The sequence below is a fragment of the Pinus tabuliformis genome, chromosome 8, assembly GCF_031772625.1.
Source record: "Pinus tabuliformis cultivar Carrire ecotype Pingquan chromosome 8, CPIR1, whole genome shotgun sequence".
NCBI classification, from domain to species: domain Eukaryota; kingdom Viridiplantae; phylum Streptophyta; class Pinopsida; order Pinales; family Pinaceae; genus Pinus; species Pinus tabuliformis.
In genome coordinates, this window is record NC_142294.1 from 964,942,214 (window position 1) to 964,954,507 (window position 12,294).

Here is a 12,294-nt window from a genome sequence, read left to right on the forward strand (position 1 = left end):
ATCAATCATTCTCAAGCACACGAGTACTAAACAAAGATCTCAATCGACTCAAAAATTGAAAAAACTCAATTAGAATTTGATTTTTTTACCACTTCAAGCAAGAGATAATATTTTGCATTCCATAAAGAAATCAAAAGCATACAGACAGAGACTGTTGCAGGTAAAGCAGAGAAGAGACCTCAAAGACCAAGACACACTAGAACTTTTAGTAGACCCTAAAAATTCTCACATTCAAGGACCAACACTACTTTATATAGCAAAACATGTGCTGACAGGGTCATCAACGCTTCTTTTCATAGCAAAACCCGTGCTGGCAGCACTACTTTTCATAGAAAAACATGGGCTAGTCTTTAGTGCGGTAAAAAGTGGAATACCAGGTCTTCAGCACAACTTTAGAGGGACAAATAGGTGCTGACAGTGTGACTGTCACTGATAAAAAATGCACTGAGAGAGAAACTTTTAGGAAAAACAAGAAAGACTCAGGAAGAAACTCTAGACCTGATACCTTAAGACACCAACAATTCAGAGTACATACTGGAAATCAATCAAACCAAAGGGTCATTCAGTGGTTGGCCAAACTTAACGAGAAGTAAAAAAATGGAAGGAGGATGAAAAGGGTGTAGGCTTCCCCAGCAGAGTTGCGAATTTGTTAACTAGGCAATCCCTTCTACAAATAGAAGTGATCCATCTAGCCCAATGTGTGGGTCTAGTAACAATCATGACAAAACAAGCAAACTTCCCTAACCTAAATCACAATGACAAATGAGAAAGGGAGATGGCCTACCTCTCTCCTATGTGCTTGAACTTTGATGATGATCCTGATCCCTTAGCCCCTAGGTTCTCTCCTCGTAATTCCTTGCGTCCAAATACCTGCAAGAGAGAATACAACAATGATCCGGACTTAAAAGGGAACGCAACAAATTACAAAGATAACCATAAACACAGATATGCAGCGGAAATAATACTTCATTTCATTAATGTAAAATACTGAAATATGCTTACAAATAGTAATGGAAATAAACCAGCTAGGGCGATGGTAGCTTATCTTTGAGAAGAGATGTGGTGGCTACATGCCTCTGAACTGTGTTACAATGAGGCTCAAAGGCCTATTTATTGTTGAGAAACAATGGAAAACCCTTAACATTCCAAAACCTAACCCTAGAAGATGAAACGCCAAACTGTGGGCCCCGTTTGGGTAAATTGGTACATCAACTTCCCGGGGTCATAACTTTGGCATACAATCTCCATTTGACGTGTACAATAGCTCGTTAGAAAGATCTATCCGAGCACTATCACTTTGGGAAGAGAAACACTGGTCCATGGACCCATGTTGCCCCCATATTTCCAAAAAAACGTCGTTTAGGGCCTCAAAACGGCTCTGGAAGTTCAGGACCCGAAAAACTGCTAAAAATAGTAAGTTGTGCTACAATTAAGGAACTGAAAATGCTGAGAGAAACAATGGTGGGGGTCTAGGTGAACTTGGCAGGTGGCCACCAATATCCACCTGGATCATTCCTCCCCCCTTAGGAAGCAATGGTCCCCATAGCGTTGAGTTCCTCCTTGAGATGAGGAAATTTTTGCTGAACTTGGTCCCTGGTGAGCCACTTGCCCTGGTGAAGGAGTTGGCCTACTTTGACAACTTGATACAGTTGGATATTCTGTTGGCGAGTGTTCTTGATCTATGTGTCCATGATCCGATCAGTTGTAGCTTGTTCCATGCAATCTAGATTTAATTCTGTGGGTGTGAGTTTTTCTACAATGGCGCATGTGTCTAGCAATGGTGGAAAGTATGGCCAAAGGCGGTCCACATTGAACACTGGGTGCAGGCCAAGAAATGGGGGAATGCTGAGCTCAAATTCATTGTCTCCCACAACCTTAGTAATGGTGTAAGGACCATATCGGAGTGGTCTCAGTTTCTGAGAGGCTCTAGAAAGGCGTTCCTTTTGCAAATGCAACCAGACTTTGTCGCCCACCTGAAACTTGTGTGGCACCCGATGTTGATCATGTCACTGCTTGTACTTAGCATTTGATTTCTCTAGAATGTCATGGACCTGCTGGCAAATATGTTGGATGTGCTCAATGAAGCTGGTTGCCTTGTCTGTTTCAGACTGGACATGAGCCGAATCTGTGTGAGTAGCTACAAGTGGCATGGCCACATCAATGGGGCATAGTGGCTGGAATCCCAAGCCCACCTAAAAAGGGTTGTGGCCAATTGAGCTGTGAAGAGCTCGGTTGTAGCTGTGCTGAACATAGGGGAGGCTCTCGTCCCATGTGCGTGGATGCTTTGAGTTGTACATGTGTAGAATGTGTACAATCATCCTATTGACAACCTCTGTTTGGCCATCAGTTTGAGGATGGAAGGTTGTGGACTTAGTGAGTTTTGTGTCCAACATTGACCAGAGACTGGACCAAAATGTACTGAGGAACCGACTGTCCCGATTTGAGATGATAGACTATGGGATCCCAAAGTGCACCCACACTCGTTCAAAGAAGAGTTTAGCAGTGGCTTCTGCTGTGATATTCTTCTTACAGGCTGCTATAATGGCCATCTTCGAGAACCTGTCGATGACCAAAAAAACACAGTCATTGCCATGCTTAGTGGATGGAAGGCCTAACATGTAATCCATGGAGATGGATTCCCAAGGTCGACTAGGGGAAGGCAGCAGGGTATAGAGGCCTTGCTTCTTGATGGTTGGTTTGGCAATGTTACAAGCAATACATGATCTGATGTACTTCCCGACATCCTGTCGAAGATTCGGCCAATAGAAATACTTTTCCAGTACTGCCACCATTTTCTCGACCCCGAAATGCCCAGCAGCCCAACTGTAGTGTGCTTCCCAAATCATCTTGGCATGCTCGCTTGAAGGAAGACAAAGTTGACCCAGGTGGCATAATAGGGCATCCTGGAGGTGAAAATCTGGAACATGTCAACCCTCTAAGAGTGTCTAGTATGTGTGGCCGAATTCTGGGTCGCTTTTGTAGAGAAGTGGCCAATCAGAAGTCTCGTGCCCACAAGAGTTGAGCACGGTGGTTAATGCCATGAACAGTGGTTGACTGAGGCAATCTGCAACATTATTGGTGCTGCCCTTCTTATACTTGATATTCAAATGGAACTATTGAAGGTATGTAGACCACTTCTGATGGCGGTCAATATGCAATTTCCCTCGGGTCTGTATGAACTGCAGGGGTCAATGGTTTGTGTGGATGATCATTTCCTTCCCCAAAATGTAATGCTTCCATTGTCGGTAGGCCTAGACAATTGAATACATCTCTTTATCATAAGTGGGATACTTCCGAACTGTGTCTAAAAGAGTTTCACTATGATATGCCACTGGATTCCCGTGTTGAGTAAGGACTGCCCCAATAGCATAGTCAGAGGCATCTATCTCGACCTCAAATGGTTGTTGTAAATCTAGTAACGTGGGCACTGGTGTTGTGCAGAGGCGATCTTTCAACTCTATGAATGCCTTCTATTGAGATTCAGACCAAAAAATTTTTGCTTTCTCTCCTCCCTTGGTGACTTGACTCAAGGGCCAAGTGATATGAGAAAACCCCAACACGAACCTGCGGTAGAAGTTGGCAAGACCTAGAAAGCTGCGGAGCTCTGTCAGAGTGGTTGGAGATGGCCAATCCCAAATGACTTAGATCTTGGCTGGATCCACATGCACCCCCTGTTCATCAATAATGTATCCCAGATACTGAACCTGGGTCATGCCAAAAGTGCATTTCTCTAAATTGGCACATAGCTTGTGTTGCCGCAGTGTTTTGAGAACTTGTCGGATGTGGTGGAGGTGCTATTCCCAACTCCGGCTGAAGATCAGAATGTCATCCAAGTATACCACTACAAATGAGTTAGTGAATGGCCACAAGATGTCATCCATTAGCCTCATGAAGGTTGCAGGAGCATTCGTCAATCCGAAAGGCATAACCAACCATTCGAAAAGGCCCTCCTTGGCTTTGAAGGTAGTCTTCCACACATCAAAGGGTTCGATTGGTACCTGGTGATATCCTGACTTTAGATCGATCTTGCTAAAATATTTTCCCCCCTTTATTTGGTCTAAGAGGTCATCAATCCGTGGGATCGGGTACCTATTTCGGACAATGATCTTGTTTAGCGCCCGATAGTCAATACAGAGTCTCCAAGTCCAATCCTTCTTCTGTACCAACACAATGGGGCTCCCACAAGGTGATGAATTTGGACGGATGTGAACTTTGTGCAACAGCTCCTGAATTTTCCTCTTGCTTTCATCGTTCTCCAGAACAGAGCGCCGATAAATTGGTCCATTGGGTAGCGGCGCACCTGGGGTCAGATCAATGGAGTGCTTGACCCGACAGTGTAGAGGAACCCCTGCGAGGGAGGTGAAGATCTCCTCGTACTCCTCCACGACCTTGTCCATCTGTAGTTGTCGTGCAGAGGGGACCTATATGGAGGTCGTGGCCACCATCTTCTTCTTTCATTGAGGGTGTATCATCAGAAAAACAAATTTCCCGATTTTGGAAATGAGCTTACTGCATTGTTTTGCAGTAATCAAAGAGATGGCAGTAGGTAGTGCTACCTCTGGTATCATATACAACTTATTTTGCAATGTAATGATAACAGCATGAGGCCTTAATTCATACACAACATGTCACTTCCACAAGTATGTTTGTCCTAATAATACATCACAAACCTCAAGGGGAGCAATGTCACATAATACCTCATCTGTGAAGGGCTTGATGTTGTATGGAAGGCAACACTGCTGGCTCACGCGAAGATCCCATCCTTGGTGAAGCCACCCGATGGTGTACGGTTGTGGGTGTGTTTTGGTCGGTAGGCCCAACCGTTTCATGACCTCTACCGAAATGAGGTTCTTTTGGCTCTCGCTATCGACAATGAACTATAGCGGGGAGCCCTTTACCCACATCTGGGAGTGGAAGAGACGCTCCTCCTCCTTTGGATCTTCGGGTTCATTTTTCTAGATCTTGGCAGTAGCAACAGTGGCATTGGGATCCACATCAATGATCTGCTTCCCTTTGTCATTCCCCTTGTCGAGTTCTAACTCAGAGTCAGAACATGCATCTAGTTCTGAAACCTTTAGCTCAGCCACCAGTGACTGCTTGGCCCGACACTCACTTGTGTTGTGAGTGGAGCTCTTATGGAATTCACACCATTTTCCCATGTCCTTTTTCAGCTTTGCGGTGCTGCTCTTTGCTTGCAGCTTTGGCGGGTTGTCTTGGGCTGCCCTGCCTTGGCTTTGTCGTTTGTTCTGTGGTTTAGGGGCACCTTTCCCTTGCTTCAGATTCGCAGACCCAAAGTCTCGCTTCTTTTGTTTAAACCTCTGCTCGACCTTGACGACATATCGGTATGTTGTGCCGAGCGAGGAGATGTTCAAGAATCCTATTTCTTCCTGGATGTACTTGTGCAGGTAGCCGCGGTATTTGAGTACCAAATGCTGCTTCGTATCCTTGATACCCAACTTTGTGCGAAGGGTATGGAAAATATTGGTGAACTCCGGCACGTCTTGGTCCCTTCCCTACTGCAGCGTGGTCCACTTTATGTATTCATCCTCATAGCTTCCGACAGGGTAGTACTGCTCCTTGGTGGCATCCTAGAATGAATTCCATGTGGGTGCGGCTGAAAATAGTGAGCCGGTATTTTCATCCTTCTGCTCGCAGTAGGTTTCCCACCAATCCTTGACGTGGGGGGCTACTTTGAGAAGAGTGAAAACAATCTTTTCCCGACTCGAAAATTCATGAACAGAAAAATAACCCTCTAGAAGATTTAATCATTTATCTATGGAATCTGCATCTATCTGACACTCGAATATGGGGATTTCAAAATTAACTTGTACCTTAAAGGGTGTGTCATTTCTAGAGTAGCTGCTGGAAGCCGATGCGTCGCTTCTAGGTAGTCGTTGAAGGATCTGGGCAAAGCTATCCATCATCATATTCCGTTGTCACTCGAGGGCTTCTTCGAGCAAGATTTTGATAGGATTTCCTACCCCCTCATCTTTCTTCTCATCTGCCATGGGAGGCCATCGGGATTTGTGAGGCTGGTCTCGCAAAGGTTCGACCAGTTCAAGCCCTAACTCCTTATATCCCGACCTTGTTGGGGACATGCAAAGAAAAATAGAGAAAAAGCAGGCCACTCTGATACCACTAATATGGACTTAAATAGGAATGCAACAAATTACAGAGATAACCATAAACACAGATATGCAGCGGAAATAATACTTCATTTCATTAATGTAAAATACTGAAATATGCTTACAAACAGTAATGGAAATAAATCAGCTAGGGCGATGGTAGCTTATCTCTGAGAAGAGATGTGGTGGCTACATGCATCTGAACTATGTTACAATGAGGCTCGAAGGCCTATTTATTGTTTAGAAACAATGGAAAACCCTTAACATTCCAAAACCTAACCCTAGAAGATGAAACGCCAAACTGTGGACCTTGTTTGGGTAAATTGGTACATCAACTTCCCGGGGTCATAACTTTGGCATACGATCTCTGTTTGACACGTACAATAGCTTGTTAGAAAGATATATTTAAGCACTATCACTTTGGGAAGGTAAACATAGATTTCCCAAAAAATGTCATTTAGGGCCTCAAAACGGCTCTGGAAGTTCAGGACCCGAAAAACTGCTAAAAATAGTAAGTTGTGCTACAATTAAGGAACTAAAAACGCTGAGAGAAACAATGGTGGAGGTCCAGGTGGACTTGGCAGGTCGCCACCAATATCCACCTGGATCAAACAACAAGATCAAGGGATATTTTAGTAAGAAAACTATCATAGACAAGCTTATGGGAAGTAAAACATGCTTTGTATTAATGATTAAATCAAAGAGGGGAGCATACAACCGATGCCTTGATGTTGACGGCCTCCTGTAGGATGGTTCCAAGTACAAGAAAAGCTTAAAATCTCTATTTTCCTCTCTCACCAAAATGGAAACATCTAAGCAAAATTGAGCAAAAAAATGGCAACCAACAATGAACAACCCATTGAGGAAAGTGAAGAATGGATTTATAGTTATGGAGAGGAGGTTAGAGATCCACCAAAGGGGGAAGAAGGTCCTTATCCAAAAGGTAAGATTGCTAAAGGTAGGATCAAAAACTCTAAATGGGAGTACTCGAACATATCTTCATCCAACAACTACTAGCTCGCCATTCTCGTGGCTTCTAGTAAGAGAAGCTTCTGCTCCATTTTTGGAGAAACTGCCTGAAGAGGATCAACAAGGATTTTCTTATCACTAGTCACTAGTTAGAAAAAAGGTTACTAGCACGGATTTTCCTACTAAAAGTAGCGTTGGTCTTGTAAATTAGGGTTTTCCACAATTTTTTCTAGAATTGCTTCAAGACATTAGTTCTCCATCTCTTCGGGGATGTATTGATCATATAATTCATGGTGAATGAGTTTACACAATTTTTGTCACTTTACGACATTTGTAAAGACAGTGGCACAAAGGACAACACTGAAAGTATAGAGTTGGGAATGTGACAAAATATTGTGTAACACCTAGTCATATAGAGATGGTGATTCACTTGGACCACATTGGCGAGTTGGCCACATACTTGCACAAGACACTTGGAAGTTGAACCAGGGCCCAAATTGAGGTTTTTTCTCACCCATGGAGAGAGGGAGGGATTGTATCATCATTCAAGACTTTGTTGATGGAGCATCACCTTGTTTGATCCATTTAGATACCCATGAGACCATTCATTGTGCCCCATAGCCACTTGGGAGCACCACAGATGTTTTTATTGGAAAGCATGGAGCCAACCCCTTGGTCATTATTTGGAGAGTCCTCCACGTCAACTTGGCACATGGAAGACTTATTTAGGTCTTCCAATGGCCCTATACACCATTATTCTATCATTTAAGCCTCATTAGGAAGGCTTATTTTGTGCTTTTGAGCTATTTTGTGAGCTTGACACCAAATGTAATGTTATTTGCTAAAATATGTTCTAGGGGTTTTGATAGGCTAATGAGACCAAATAAAATTAGTGAAGGATCATATCAATAAAGTAGATCCTCATTTTTATTGATCATCACACTTGGGATTTTTTGCTAGCCTCTTTAGAGGATTTTGGCCTGCAATTTTGGAGAGAATTTGGATGTTTTTGGGATGCACTTTGATGTATGGATATATTTCTATCTTTTTGGAGCTTCTAAATGAGTTATCGATGGATGGATATACTTCATATTGGATTGTAAGTTCCTTTTCTTGTTGAATATATTTATGTAAATGTGTAATGCACGTAATTCTTTCTCAATAGTGAAAATTTATGCCTTTATTTACTTGATATGGTGTGAAATTGTGATCTTGGGAAGTTTTGCATGTGTTACTCATTAATGATATTAAATGAATGTTCCTAGTGGAAAAGTGGCACAATGTTTCCATGAAACTCCATTAACTAATATAACAAATGTAATTGTTGAAAGGGGTAGTTAGGGATTCCACTTTTATCCTCCTTAAAGGTCAATTTAGCCTACTATTAGAACCCATGACTCCATACTCCCAATGGTCTATGCACTAGTTGAGTTTCTTAGTGGTCACCCTTCTTCTTAACCATTTTTCCTTCCTCCTATAATTTTCGGATTCTCACTTGGATGGCCTTGCTAGGGAATCGCATGAAATCCCTTAGAGAGCTTATTTTCAAATCTATTTGGATCAAATGCTGAGTTGTTTTCTCTCCTAGGTATCCTCAAAATTACATTTCATTTCAATGAATCATTTAATATGAGAAAAATTAAGCAATAGCTCATATTTTGAAGCTCTATCGTTGATGTCATTGTGAGAATCTTCCTTGAGGGTTGTCTTTCATCAAGGCTTGATATTTTTGAAACCCTTTCTTAGTCATACGTTGACCTAGAATCCTCCTAGGATGTTCCCCTTTCATGATCAATTCTACAAAACCTAGGTCTCATGTGGGCCCATTCTAGGTCTATCAAGTGAAGCAACAATATCATAAAAGAAACTGCTTCTTTTAAATATCTTGTTGAGTGGTCCAAGTTCATATTGGGTATATTGATTCTAGGTGTATCTAAACTCTTCTACCATTATAAATTTCTAGGTCTTGATTCCCTCCATATAAATCCTTTCTTGGAAATCCATTAGCTTCTCTTCGAAGAAACTGAGCCATTATTTGAGCCTTTCCTTTGAATGGGCTTTGTGAATCACATCACACATTTCTATTGATCCTATAATTTGAGTGATTTCCCTTTTACCGAGACTCCTCCCATTGGTTAAATTCCGTAAAGAGTAGGGGAAATTGACTGTGGTGACAGTGGGTCTTTCTCCCATTTTTTTCATTTTATCTAGTAGTTTTACCTTAGGTACCCCTCCTATGACCCCCTACTAGATTTTGTGGCAACACAACCTATTTCTACAAGATGAGCCTTGCTTTTTGCATTCTATCATCATCATATGCTTGGCTTATCATCTGCTTTCACTTGGTGTTTTTTTCCTTTCTTGGAGCAACTGTTGCGATGAGTGCTCTCATTAGCCAACCTCTTGACCTTTACATGTTTTGAGTAGTTCCACCACAATCAGAACCAATTTCTACCCTTTTGTTGTAGTGACTATAACACGCTCCAAAATTTTTGCTTGCACTCAAATTTTAGAGCCTTCCTTGGTCTTTCCCTTGATTTTTGCAAACACTTAAGTTGATTTCATGAGCTTTCCCGGAGTTCTTTGAACCCTTTTTCTTGTTGGATTACTTTGTTATCTTTTAGCATGTTTGACTGATATGTCATGTTTGTGAACCTTTTCTGGTGGTTTTGAAGTTTTTCCTTTATGCATACAAGGTTTCCTAGTCATGTAAACACTTGTTGCACTCATAGACAAAGTTTTGAGCACTGTCACACAAGTGTCATCACGGTGGTCCTAAAGTCTATCTCAAGTGTCGAACCTTTTGCTTTTTGTCATGACATAGTTAGACAGAGGATAATTATTTGTCTTTTTGTTTCGGTGGTATATGTTTGCATATCGTTGAAGTATGCTAAGTGTGTGATCACGAGTTCAAGTTCATCACAAGTCTATCTTCCTCTTGCACTTAACCATTTTCAGAAAATCTTCCCGACCAAGCAACTCAACTTCACTGGGCCCTGACTGAACTACACACTGCATAGTCTCAGCCCTCATTCATGTGACCATGCTGCTTGGAACTATGTAGTTTGCAATCACTATACTCCAGGGAAGTTTTACTGCGCAAGTCCAGATCCCAACAACCTTCCTTGACCACCAGAATTGCATAAATGTACCTCTTAGTTTGATCTGAACTGCGCACTTTTAGTCCTCAAGATTTTCCCTTGCCTACTAGAACCCCACAATGTGTAGAGATACCATCTTCCCTTGGCCTCCAAAACTACGCAAAAGTTTCCTCCAGTGCCCTCCCTCAGTCAAACCTCACTGACCCTAATAATTGCGCAATTTTTTCCTCCAGGCCTCTCTGTTGCCCAGTCCCCCTTGCCTCTAAAAATTGTACAGAATTGACCACTCAGGGCCTCATCCCACATCACCCATTGATGGCTTGAAATGTGCAATCCTGACTCCCATTGGCCATTGTGCAATTTCTTTCCCTAGTGGGCACTTTTCTAAAAATTTCCTCAATCAAGCCTGATATGTCACTCTACGTAATCTAAGTGATCAAGCTCTCTCCCTATCATCTGGAACTACGCAATGCACAATCACTGGGCCCTCTTTCCCAGCCTATCACCTATCCCTAGCTCAATTCATGGATAATAATGCATCATCTTAGGATATGGATTTTTCAGATTGATGTTGTCCCGTCATGAGTGAATTGTAGGAATACGTGCACTATTAAGTCATGGCGAGATGATGAAGAAGGAGAAGAAGGAGGGAAACATGCCTAAAGACTCACTTGTGGTTGAACGGATGAGTGGACCTACCAAGAGAAAGAAAAAGTAACACAAGTGTGCAAAATCCTTCTAATACTGAAGATCATTGAAGACCCTGCATCATCAAGATATGTGGAGGAGAAGAGAAAGCATATCTAAGAAAATATCTATCACTCACCAACAATAGTGGCTTGAAATTACCACATCATCAATCCAGTGCATGTCAATAGTGTCATGTCAAGTCATGTCATGAGCTGTCATATTCAAGATCACTCTCATGGGCCACGTATATCGTAAATAAAATGTGTTGTAGAGGGGAAGTTCGATGGACACACATGAATATGAATAGTCACGTAATTTCTAAAGTCATAGGAAGTTGAATAGTCATGAGGGTAGTAAAAGAGTCACAAGCAGTAAGAATCACCCCTTGGTTATATATACCCCCTCATTTTATGAGCAAAGGACTTTTCACATTGGCTCCTCTCGCAAGGAATTAGAGAGACCAACTAGTTCTTTCAGGAGCAAGGAGTGGTTCCAATATCCCACTACTGGGACTAGTGATGTACAATGTAAATATGTGTCTTGGAAGTTTTTATTAATAAAAGAAGCCTTATAAGGCCAACATGTTCTTCATGCATGAATTATGAATGTTTGTAAGACTATTTTTTGCATGTTTTCTTTCACATGTACTAAGATAGTTGAACTATTTCGGTTATTTTAGTGCTTATCTTGTTGAGAATGTGTTGTAATGGTTGTCACTACTGTCACATCATTGTGGACTATTTCATAAGATACTATACATGCCTTTTTTTTGCTTATCATTTATAATGACCATCGCATCCATTGTGGACTATTCCATTGGATGTTAAACGAATCTTCCTTGTTTGTTGGTTGTAACGATTGTCGCATCCATTGTGGACTATTCCACTAGATGTTGGACAGGTGTTTCTGTTTCAAGTGTGTCTCTTCCTAGGTGGTACTATTACCTCTCACTTAGAGGATTGCTTTTCTCCCCCCTTTTTTAGTAAGATAACCTAGAGACCATTGCACTACACATTCACCAGGCACACTCACCTTGCTTTTCGAAGACACCATTACATCACACTCTTGTGCTGACAACTAGAGCCAAGGAAAATATTTAAGTATTTGAAACCAGGACTTTATACAAGATGAGAGTCCTACACCAAATGGTGTGATGTCTAATTGAGACTTCATATTGGGTAGATCCCTGAATGTTGGTGGGTCCAGTACCATCAACATTTTTGGTGCTAGAAGGAGGACAACCAGTATTTTATGGCTGATTGTCCCGCCAACTCCACTCATCCATAGTTTGGTCAAGACAATAATGTTCACTCCATCTCCCCTACTCATAATTCTAAAGTTGGTAACCCTTCACCACCCAGGCCTAAATGTGAAATCATGTATCATCAACTTCGGGTTGTCTGCCCCAT